Source organism: Saimiri boliviensis, chromosome 10 (genome assembly GCF_048565385.1).
Source record: "Saimiri boliviensis isolate mSaiBol1 chromosome 10, mSaiBol1.pri, whole genome shotgun sequence".
Taxonomy (NCBI): Eukaryota; Metazoa; Chordata; class Mammalia; order Primates; family Cebidae; genus Saimiri; species Saimiri boliviensis.
In genome coordinates this window covers 16,107,230-16,118,765 of record NC_133458.1, presented here as the reverse complement: position 1 = coordinate 16,118,765, position 11,536 = coordinate 16,107,230, and the positions used below count along the sequence as shown (strand labels likewise).

The 11,536-nt window shown below is 46.6% G+C and overlaps 1 long non-coding RNA gene across 1 annotated transcript; it reads left to right on the top strand.

Moving 5' to 3' along the window:
• The first annotated feature begins 234 nt into the window (after positions 1–234).
• On the top strand, positions 235–11,321 carry LOC141580026 (uncharacterized). Its single transcript, XR_012512006.1, has 3 exons — positions 235–669; positions 2,220–2,378; positions 10,914–11,321. It is a non-coding gene; the product is annotated as an uncharacterized LOC141580026 (long non-coding RNA).
• The last annotated feature ends 215 nt before the right edge of the window (positions 11,322–11,536 follow it).

The window sequence follows — 11,536 nt, the reverse complement described above, 5'->3', positions numbered from 1 at the left end:
GTGATGGAGTGGAATATGACACCGTTCAGTGAGGTACAAGGTCACAGCTTTCCCAGCTTTGGGAAGCTTCCCTAAAGAGAGAGTGACCTCCAGGAACCCCCCCCCCCACCCACCACCCTATCCCCACAGGGCCCCAGGTGCCTTCTCCAGCCAGCACCTGAGTCCTCCTCAGTGGCGCGACCTCTTCTGCGCATGATCTGCCTGCTACTAGCCAGCCAGCTAGAAAAATGTTGCCCAAAAAACCGCAGGGACCAATGTTTGGAGGAGAAAACCAGAAACAGGGGCCCATGTGGCCCCTTTGATCCTTTATGGCCGATTCCGCTGACATTGCTGCTCCTCGGGCCGGCGCCCCTCTCTTGAGGTCCCCAATTACAGTCTCCAGACCCTCCACCCCGCCAGGCACTCCTGGGTCGGTCTCCCAGTCGGTCACAGTCATCGGATCCTCCTGCTGAACAGTAGAAGGTCCAGGAGGCGGTCCTCGCTCGTGGCTCCCGGAGACGAGCGGCCAGGTGTGACCAGGTACCTCCCAGGTGCGGCCAGGTGCCTCCCAGGTGCGGCCAGGCAAGGCGCCGCCTCCCCTCTGGTGGGCGAGTGTATTTATTCCAAACCGAGACTGAGCGGTGACAGCTTCTCGAGAAGGAAACGCCTCGCAAGCCAAGCACAAAGGGGGTTAGTCACTCGTTTCTTTTCTGCAGCGGCCGCTTTCCCCCTCCCTCCTGTTTCTCCGCTTTCGCTCCTTTCCCTCCATCATTCCCCACCCACCCCTGCCCTTCCCAGGTGGGACACACGAGCTGGTTTGCGGGGTGGCGGGGTGGGAGGGTAGGAATGGAAGCCCTAGGGCTCCGCAGCTCCCAAGACGTTCCCCGGTGAGCACGTGTCACGTGCGGTGACAGCCCTGCGCCAGCCTCCCGGACCACACCTGCGGCTTGATGTGTCTCTTAAAGGGCCCTTTCCTCTTTCCCGCTGCAGCTGACCTGTCTTCAGCCTCCTTGCTCACCTTTGTTTCACCTTTTCCGAGTTCTTGCCCTCTCAGTGTTTGTCCCCCACAACCCCTTTCCTTACTGTATTGACTTTCACCATTACCTTCTCTTCCTTTTGCTCGTTTGCATGTCTGTTTTTATCCTCACCGTTTAGCCCAGGTCTCACCCCTTACCCCTGTTCCCATTAATCCAGCCTTTTCCTTCCTTTTCTTCTTATTTTTTTTTTGAACCCCTATTCTTCAGAACCTGGCTTACTGGGGAACTAGAAAGAGATATAGAAATACCTCAATTTAGGACACACTTCACTGACATATTAAAACAGAGCACAGGTAATGTACTTAAACGTTTCTTGGTGACTCAGGTGGGCAGTGTTCAGGATGAGCTGTGGTGGGAGGAACTTCATGGATTGACTACACTTTGAGGTCAGCATGGCTGGGCTCTCAAATTACAGAATCAGCAGCTTTATCATTTTGATTCACCAGGAGCCATCACACATTGCAGAGTCACACTATAACATTCTTAAGAGAACAAAGACAAAACTAGAGTGTCAGTGTACCGATTTATTAGGGGGATAAACTCTTAGTGGTAGAGATGGGCTAGACGCTCACCAATCCTGTTTCTACTGCCTCCGCTCATAGGGAGACTATATCCCCCTGCCTTACTTGCAGTTAAGTGAAACAATGTGAGTGAGTTCTACCTAAGGGAATGCGGACAGAAGTGATATATGCCACTTGTAGATATAGCCAAAAAGTGTCCCAAGTGCTGGAAGTGAAGGACCCTGCAGTGGAGGAGAAACACAATAGAAGGATCCTGGATCCAGGAGTCACCACATAGAAGACAGCCACCAGGCAACATGCCTGACTCACACTGGACTATCATGTGGACAAGAAATAAGATTGTATTGTGTTAAGACACTGAGCTTTAGAGACTGTTTATAAGTTAGCATTAGTACATCTTTACAGGGGAAAAAATAACTTGTTTCTACTGTTCCAAATACCCATTTCCCGTATCAGGGTACATAAGAAACCTTGCTATCAGAGGCTTGCTTGGTGAGCATGAAATAGAGCGAAGTCCTGAGAGTTAGTTTATTTAACTGCAATACAACTTAAGCAAGAGTTTTTGCTTTAGCCTAGGATACTGGAAACAGGTTGATGATGCAAGTTAGGTGCAAGGGGCATTAAAATGGTCATTTTTGAAACATAGGATATCATCTAACTACCTTTTCATCTTTCGATTTAGGAGGAAAGAAGAGCATGAGCACCCAGAAGAAGTTGTACCTACTCAGAAGTGTGGAGTGAGGATGGAAGTGCCCAGATTCAAAGGCATCATGAAGTGTCATGCCAAGATAGAAAAGACTTTGGGCTGGCCAAAAGAAAATTGGCCAAATTTATGGATGAGGTAGGTGTTAGTTAAGTTCCAGGGACACATATGGTTTATCACCTAGTCAACATCTCCATGTGGATGCCTAATCAGTGTTAACAGAAAAACTTTTGACAAATTAAATTTAACAGAGTTTATTTGAGCAAAGAATGATTCATGAGTTGGGCAGCACTCAGAACTAGAAGAGGTGCCCTGCAAAGTGGGCAGTGAGTACTTACAGACAGAAAATGGAAGTGGAGTACAGAAATAGCTTGATTGGTTACAGCTAGGTGTTTGCCTTATTTGGACATGGTTTGATCAGTTGGCTGCCCATAATTAACCAAAGTTCAGCTGGTGAGATCAGGCTATCTGTTACAAAATATATACTTCTAAATTAGGTCTTCAGTTTGTTTACTTACTGAGTTAGCTTGCAATTTGCTACATAGTGAGTCAAAGTAGAGAAACAGCCTCAGGCAAATGGCCTCCTGCTTATTTAATTTAACACAGGCTTTCAAAATCTAGCAAGCCCAAAACTTCCTCCTGAAGCCCCTCCCATCACAGTGAACATTTATTCTATTTTTCCACTTTCTTAGGTCAGAAACCATAAAGCTTGTCTTAACTCATCTTTTTTTCTCATGCTCCACATTCAGTCCATTAGCAAATTCTGTGTGCCCTACCTGCAAAATATGTCCAGAAATCAGCTACCTCTTACTGTCAGGCTGTGCCACACTGTGCCACATAGTTCCAAGCTAAAATCTTCTTCATGGTACTGCAAAGGTTTCCTAATTGTCCTCCCTGCTTCCAGCCTTGCTTCCCTACTATCTATTTGCAGTCATAACATTTTTATTTTAAAATGGAAATCAGATTACATTAGTCAAACTCTCCAAATGATTGCCATCTTACCAACAAATGAAATCCCAGGTTCTGATTGTAGTCTGCATGATTGGGGCCCCTGCTTCATGAGAAGAGGAACTTAGTCTCTTTTGTTCTGTTTTGTTTACTGCTATGTTCCCAGCGAGAATGCTGCCTGACACACATTAGGTATATAGTAAATATTTCTTGGATGATGGACTTACAGGTAGAGACTAAGAAGAAAAGAAAAAGGAAAGAAAAATATTTGAGGCCGTGGTCACAAACATACATAGCATGTATTTAATGACCTTTGAGGGTGATAGCTCAAATGCTACAACATGGAATGTCACCACTCTATGAGGAAGAACTTGGAATGCACTCAATTTCCTAATTTTTATGAAATATGTGAAGCTTTCCCCAATGAAAATGAGGAAGAGAGTTAATTCCACAAGCATCTTGGCTTCTTGACTTTTTTATAAAAAGTATTTTATTTTTCATTTTTATTTTTTGGAGACAGAGTCTCTCTCTCTTTCTCTATGGCCCAAGCTGGAGTGCAGTAGCGTGATCTCTGCTCACTGCAACCTCTGCCTCCTGGGTTCAAGCAATTCTTGTGTCTAAACCTACTGAGAAGCTGGGACTACAGGCGCAAACCACCACACCCAGCTATTTTTTTGTAATTTTAGTAGAGACAGGGTTTCACCATGTTGGCCAGGCTGATCTCAAATTCCTGACCTCTGGTGATCCACCAGCCTTGGCCTCCCAAAGTGCTGGGATTATAGGCATGAGCCACCATACCTGGCCTTATAAAAAGTATTTTAAATCCTCATTTATAAAATAATTCATAAATTATTTCAATTTAGAAAGTTCTATCTAAAAAGTAGAAGATATACACCACTATGTAGCTTAATGTGCACGTGTCAAGGGCGTTGTATATTCAGATACTGTATTTCTTTTGACAGATGCAACCTTGTAGGTGGATGATAATGAATAAGCATAACCAAAAATACGGACAGTCACTCTCTATCTATTCTATTGGATTTGAGAAGTCCCCCTGAGCTCATTTCTTCATTGTCTCTTGTTTTCCTTGGCACACCATCCTTGTGGGTAGTGATCTGGTGTCACTTCTGCTTTATTGTCATTCTTCAGGTTCTAGCTTAAATGTCTCCTCCCAGAGAAACCATCCCTGACCACCATCTAAAGTAGGCAGCCTCTACCTGTTAATTCACCTTCATAGAGTTCTCTCATTTTCCTTTGTGGCACTTATCAGTGATCTGTAATCACATATTGATTTCTTGCTGTTTATTCAATGTTACCTGTCTTCCCAGAGTGTAAGCTCCTTGAGGTCAGGACCATGTCTGTTTTGTCACAATGGGGTGGCTAGTGCTTGACTTAAGTAGACACTCCAGAGTAGACACTGCATAGGTATTCAATGGATCCAAGAGTGAAAGAGTGAATGAAGGAAGGTGGGCCTGGGCTAGGGAGCTGGGCGGCCAGGGTCAAGTTTAGGCCATCAGCCCTGCTCAGGACAAATGTCCTGACTCCTGCTCTGAGCCCTCCTCCCAGTCCGGCTCTGTGCTTCCCATAGCTGTTGATCATCTCACTGACAGGCAGGCTCAGCCAAGAAAGTGGAAAGAGGGAAAGAAAAATGAGGCACAGGAGGGTAGAATGGAAAATTGAGGCTCTTTTAGCAGCCACTCTTCCTTATTTCTTGCTAGAGTATTGGCACCTTTAAAAGCCTTGGCTGTCCTCCCCAACCTCCCCACTCAATCACAAACCACAGCACCTAGAAAAAAAGTAAAGTCAAAAATCAATGTGCTAAATCTCAGTTGGGCTCAGTAGCAACTCCCTGCAGCTTCCCTCTGCAAGCTGTGGAACTGAGCCCTCCCGCTCTCTCTCTGAACTTGACTCCAGAGGTAGGGAACTTGCATGCTAAAAATATACCCTCTTTCCTTCTGCAACCCATCCCCAACCTGCTGAAAACCAAGGAGAAAGCTTCTGAGACTCTCCCCCTTGCCCTCCATTCATAGCTCAGATTGTCCACTGATTTCATCTACCCTCTCCTGCTGTCCACTCTCTGCTCCTTTTCCTCTCAGCCCTTGCTCAGTCTCTGCCTCACTTACCCAGCCAATGGCCTATAAAGTTTTCCATTCAGAATTTCCCTCTTTACCCTGTCCCTTAGATGTGTAGAGAGTGAAAGGGAAAGAGGGTTGTTATCTGGGTGCAGAGGGTTGAGTTGGGAAGAGAATCATATTTTTATTATTAAAATATTAAAATGATACATTTTCATTTCTCCCACCCCGCCCCCTTTTTTTTGAGCCAGAGTCTTGCTCTGTTGCCCAGGCTGGAGTGCAGTGGCATGATGTTGACTCACCACAACCTCTGCTTCCCAGGTTCAAACAATTCTCATGCCTCAGCCTCCCGAGCTGTTGGGATTACAGGTGTGCACTACCACTCCTATCTAATTTGTGTATTTTTAGTAGAGAGAGAGTTTTGCAGTCTTGCCCAGGCTGGTCTTGAAATCCTGGCCTCAAGTGATCCACCTACCTTAGCCTCCCAAAGTACTGCAATTACAGGCTTGAGCCACCGCACCTGGCCCATTTCTGCCTTAACCCATATTCTTTTCAGCTCTTACCCTCCAAGTTTGAGCCATGGAGTCTACTGCCCCAGGGAAGGAGAAGGTGAGGGCCATGGAGAACTAAGAGGTGAGCAGGCACCTTTTGGTGTTAAATCTCACTTGACCACTTAATCAGGAGCTTTCTCTTGGGAGGTAGGCTTTGTGGAAAGAGAACGGGGATTTCTAAATTCTAGAGCTTCTTCTTTAACCCACTGAGAGCCCTACCTGGCTGGATAGAGGGGTGAATTTTAGAAAAGGAAGGTCCATGTCAGAGAGAAGACCCATCTCGTGGAATGCTAGAATGAAGCATATGAGGAGTAAGAGGAGACAGAGCAGGGACAAGAGATCACATAGATTCTAATTCCTAGGGACAGACACTCAGGTGTGTGTGTTGCGTGTGTGCATGCATGCTCATAGGTGAAGAACAGGAGGGAGAGGTGGGGAATCTGCAAATTAAAGTGAAGGGTGGGCTTGTGTCACGTTACCTGGGGATACCTTAGAGGAAGCTCCCAGTTCCCAACTAAAGTCCCACCTCTCCAGGGTGAAAAGAGGCAGTCATAAGGCATCTGCTGAGGAAGTGGCTGGATGAGGGAGCGTGAAGCAGCACTCCTAGCTCTCCACGGCTGGCTCAGGAAGAACAGAGGGCTCAGATGATCTTACCAGGCCCAGAGAGGATGCTGAGAGGGCTGGGAGCCCACAGAGGCTTGTGGTCAGGTAAAGGGGACTGTTAAGGGTGGAGACTTTGAGACCAGGGCCAATGGCCGGGCCCTGCCACACTTCTCAGTCCTTTCTGCTGATGATCCTTTATTCCTTTGTATTCTTTATTCTTCTTTGTATCTAAACTCTGGGCTTCCTAACTCCCTCTCTTAGTGATATGATCCAGTGTCACAGCTTTAAACACTGCCCGTAAACTACAAATCTCACATGCACGTCTCCAGTCCTAGCTCTTCCTTGAATACCAGATTGTTAAAGCCAGTTCTTTCTTCACCATTTCCACTTACAAAATGAAAGTATCCACTGGGCATGGTGGAACATGCTTGTAATCACAGCACTTTGGGAGGCAGAGGAGGGTGGAAAACCTGAGGTCAGGAGTTTGAGACCAGCCTGACCAGCATGGAAACCCTGTCTCTACTAAAAATAAAAAAATTAGCCAGGTGTGGTGGTGCACACCTGTAGTCCTAGCTACTCAGGAGGCTGAGACAGGAGAATGGGTTGAACCTGGGAAGCAGAGGTTGTAGTGAGCTGAGATCACACCATTGCACTCCAGCCTGGGTGACAGAGCGACACTCGAAAGGAAGGAAGGAGGGAAGGAAGGAGGGAGGGAAAGAGGGAAGGAAGGAAGGAAGGAGGGAAGGAGGGAAGGAAGGAGGAAAGGAAGGAAGGAGGGAAGGAGGGAAGGAGGGAAGGAAGGAAGGGAGCCAAAACTGAGCTGGGTACAATGGCTCACGCCTGCAGTCACAGCACTTTGGGAGGCTGAGACTGGTGGATCCCCTGATGTCAGGAGTTAGAGACCAGCCTGGCTAACATGGTGAAAGCCCATCTCTATTAAAAATACGAAAATTAGCCCAGCGTGGTGGCACATGCCTGTAGTTCTAGCTACTCAGGATACTGGGGCAGGAGAATCAATTGAACCTGGGAGGCAGAGGTTGCAGTGAGCTGAGATCCTGCCACTGAACTCCAGCCTGGGCGACAGAGGGGGACTCCGTCTCAAAAAAAAAAAAAAAAAAAAAAAAAAAGTATCCAAAACTGAACTCCTTGACTTCTTCTCCCCCTGGAAAACTGCCTCCTCTCAGTCTTTCCTTTTTCTACATGGAAACACCAGTCTTCTAGTTGCTCAACGAAATCCCACGAAGCATATGTGATCTTTTCTCCTCTGCCATTAGTAAAGTTCCTCGCCTACTCCACCCCCGGTGCTGCTGTCCTGGCCTGTGCCCTGTCATCTACCCCAGGATTTTGCAGTTGCCTCCTGACTCACCTTTCTTCTCTCACCCTTGCTCTCTACAGTCCATTCTCCACACAGCAGCTACAGTGAGACTTCTAACATGCACTTGGCTCAGAATCCTCCAATGTCTTCTCATCTCATTTAGAGTAAAAGCAAAACTACTTCCCATGGTCCACGAGGCCCACCAGTCTGACTTGCCCGCTGCCTCTCCTGTTCACCTGCTCCCGTCCAGCCACCTGAAACTCCCTGCTCTTCCTCCAACATCACACATGCTCTTGCCTCAGGGCTCTTGCACTTGATTATCTCCACACCTGGAAGACCCTTCCCTGGATTCAGACCTTCACTTTCTTTGGGACTTAGCTTCAAATGGCTTCTTACTAATGGGGACTTCCCTGAATAACGCTGGTCTCACCCTGCATGCCCTATTTCCCTTAGCCTGCTTCTCCACCCCCCATATTGCTCATCTCCCCAACATATTGCATATTTTTAGTCTGTTTATTATCCATAGCACATCCAGAAGAATGTAAGAGCCATGAGGCCAGAGGGTGAGGACTTTGTTTTGTTCACTGCTGTGTGTTCAGCACCCAGAATGCACCCAGTACACAGTAGGGGTTCAATCAATATTTTTGAGGGATGATTAAACAAAGGTCCCAGGTCCCCCATCTCCGCTACCACCAAATCCTAAAGACTCTCCACCTTCCCATGCACCATACTAGAAAGGAATCAGCAGTGAAGGAAATCTGAACAACTGCACTTGAAACTGGAAAGAGTCTGTGTGATCTAGAAGCAGGACTATGTGTGGCAAAGTAAGCTGTGAAACCATACACTGAGCAAGTATGACTTTTCTTTCTCTTAGTAGTTACCCAGTGGGATGGGGGCTGCTGATAAAGAGATCAGTTATGAGAAATTGAAAAGCTACATTTTCTTGGCACATCTGAGTGAACTGTGGCAACAAACATATTTCTACACATGCTCCTTGCATGAGTCTGAGGAGCACATGTGACCACCTGTCTTGGTGTCCAATGTGTCAGAGGATGCATGAGACCAAATCTCTGCTTTCAAAATGCTAGCTAGCGGGGGTGCTATGATACATGTTGTAGAGTTGGAGACATCCTCATGAAAGTAAGTAGCCGATTTGATCATACAATCACATAACCGTAAAATCTTTTAACAAAGTTATCCCAGTGTGAAAATATTAGGAAGCATGCATGCTCCCCCAAGCTGGGTTGTAGGAGGGACAGCTGAATGGACGCAACAGTGTCAGGTGTCTGTTACCTGATTGAGTGGGCCAGGCTTGGAGCTGACTGTCAGAACAGTGATGTCTAGATAGCAAACAAAATGAGATGTGACTTCTCAGAACTCACTTGTTTCCATCCTTTGGAACCATTTCTCAGAACAGCTGCTCCAAGAAACATGTGAGTGACCATCCTATGCTTTGAAAAAGATCAAGAAACCACTGGTTGCTATACTTAAAAGGAAAGAAGGGTCCATCTGAACTCCTGCTGGCAAGGAATCCATGTCCTGATTTGCATGTATGGAATGTGTAGGAATCTCAGCCAACAAGAGCTTTATTTCTCATAATGGGGGGGATGTCTACATGTGACTATTCTGACACACTGTCACTGTCACCTGTCTTCTTCTACAGTGAAGGCACTGCTCTCTAACCGACCAATGTGGATTGCATACCAAGCCCATTCCTGTCCTCCATGGCAGGACACTGCCTTCAGGGAGTCACTGTTTTAAATCTGAGCTACCCTTATGCTTTCTCATGGATGTGTGAACTGCACAGGCTGAGCCACTCCCACAAATCCCTGCTAAGGGCAGCAGTATGAGGTGATTCCTGTAGTATTGATCTATGACTGACTCACAGATTACCCCAAACCTAACCATTTAAAACAAAGTATCAGTTACCTTACAGTTGCTGTGGGTTAGGAATCTGAATTGGTTTAGCTGGGGCTTCTGGCTCAAGGTCTCTGGCCAGGGCTGCAGTCTCATCTGAAGGCTCAAAGGGAGAAGAGCTGCTTCACAGTCCACTCAAATGGCTGTTAGCAGGCCTCCAAAGATCTACTTCCAAACTCATTCATGTGGGCTGCCCCCATGACACGACAGCTGAAACCCCAGAAAGAGCAATCAGATAGAGAGCAAGAGGCCAGGCATGGTGGTTTATGCCTGTAATCCCAGCACTTTGGGAGGCTGAGGCAGGCAGATCACTTGAAGCCAGGAGTTCAAAACCACCCTGGCCAACACAACACACCAAAACCCTGTCTCTACTAAATATATATATATGTAAATCATTTGGGGGTGGTGGCGCAGACCTGTAGTCCCAGTTGCTTGGGAGGCTGAGGCACAAGAATCACTTGAACCCAGGGGTGGAGGTTGCAGTGAGCTGAGATGACACCACTCACTCCATCCAGGCTGGGTGACAGAGTGAGACTCTGTCTCAAAAACAAAACAAAACAAAACAAAAAGCCAGGCATGGGGACTCATGCCTGTAATCCCAGCACTTTGGGAGGCCAAGGTGGGCAGATCGCCTGAGGTCAGGAGTTCAAGACTAGCCTGACCAACATGGAGAAACCCCACTGTACTAAAAATAGAAAATTAGCTGGGCGTGTTGGCACATGCCTGTAATCCCAGCTACTTGGGAGGTTGAGGCAGGAGAATCGCTTGAACCCAGGAGGTGGAGGTTGCAGTGAGCTGAGATTATACCATTGCACTCCAGTCTGGGCAACAGGAACAAAATTCAGTATAAAATAAAATAGAGAGAGAGAGAGAGAGAAAGAGCAAGAGAAAGTAATCAAGATGCAAGCCAGAGTCATTTATAACCTAATCTTGGAAGTGACATACCATCACTGAAGCAAGTCAAAAAGTCCCATCCATACTCAAGGGAAGGGATTGTATAATGGTGTGAATACTAGGAGGTAGGGTCCACTGGGGCCATTGTGGAGGCTGCCTACCACATTTCCTTTATCCCAAATTTCCTCCTGGCTACCACACAGATGCTGCTTCCTGAGCTACAGCTGATTGGACCAGGAGCAGGTTCCTGAGTCAGGCACATCCAACCCACAAGCTGACCAGATGTGTCTTGGTGAGAGCTAAGCCCAACAGAGGTGAGGATTATAAAGTCCAACCAATTACCTTCTCTTTCTATGTTCAATTTGATCTGAAGATGCAGCATATGGGAACAGTGTCACTGAACCCTATCAATGGCAGAGCACAAGAACATGAATTTCTGCTGCTGGGGAGGCAGTGAAATGAACCCTGACCCACTGTCGGTGCTAGACTTCAAGAGGGTAAGCTGTGCTACCTTTTTACCCTTTGAAACCTGCTTGTTCTGCCTTTCACAATTTCCCAGAAGTTATTATTGCCTGGCTAAGAGATTCATGTTTTACTTATTTTCCCATAAAGAAAGCATCTCTTATCACTCATGCCCTAAGGAACACTACGCCCTGCCATCAGAGGAGTCTAAGACCATGTGGAGCCATCAGGTGGTCTACCACAAACATGGCCAGGTCAATAAATGCATGGGTGCTTACAGCAAGAAAAGATCTGTCAATCAACAGGTGTTTTTGAAAATAGCCGCCATTTATGGAGGGTACTTATCTCAGTGCTTTACCTGAATTATTTTATTTAATGCTCACAATTACCCTATACCCTCTGTCTTATTATCTCTGTTTTGCCAATAAAAACAGAGCCTTGCCCAAGCTCAAAGAGCTGATAAGGAGCAGAGTCAAGATATGGGTCTAAGTCTTTCTAATTCTAGAGCCTATTACATTAAGCCACCTTTCCAGA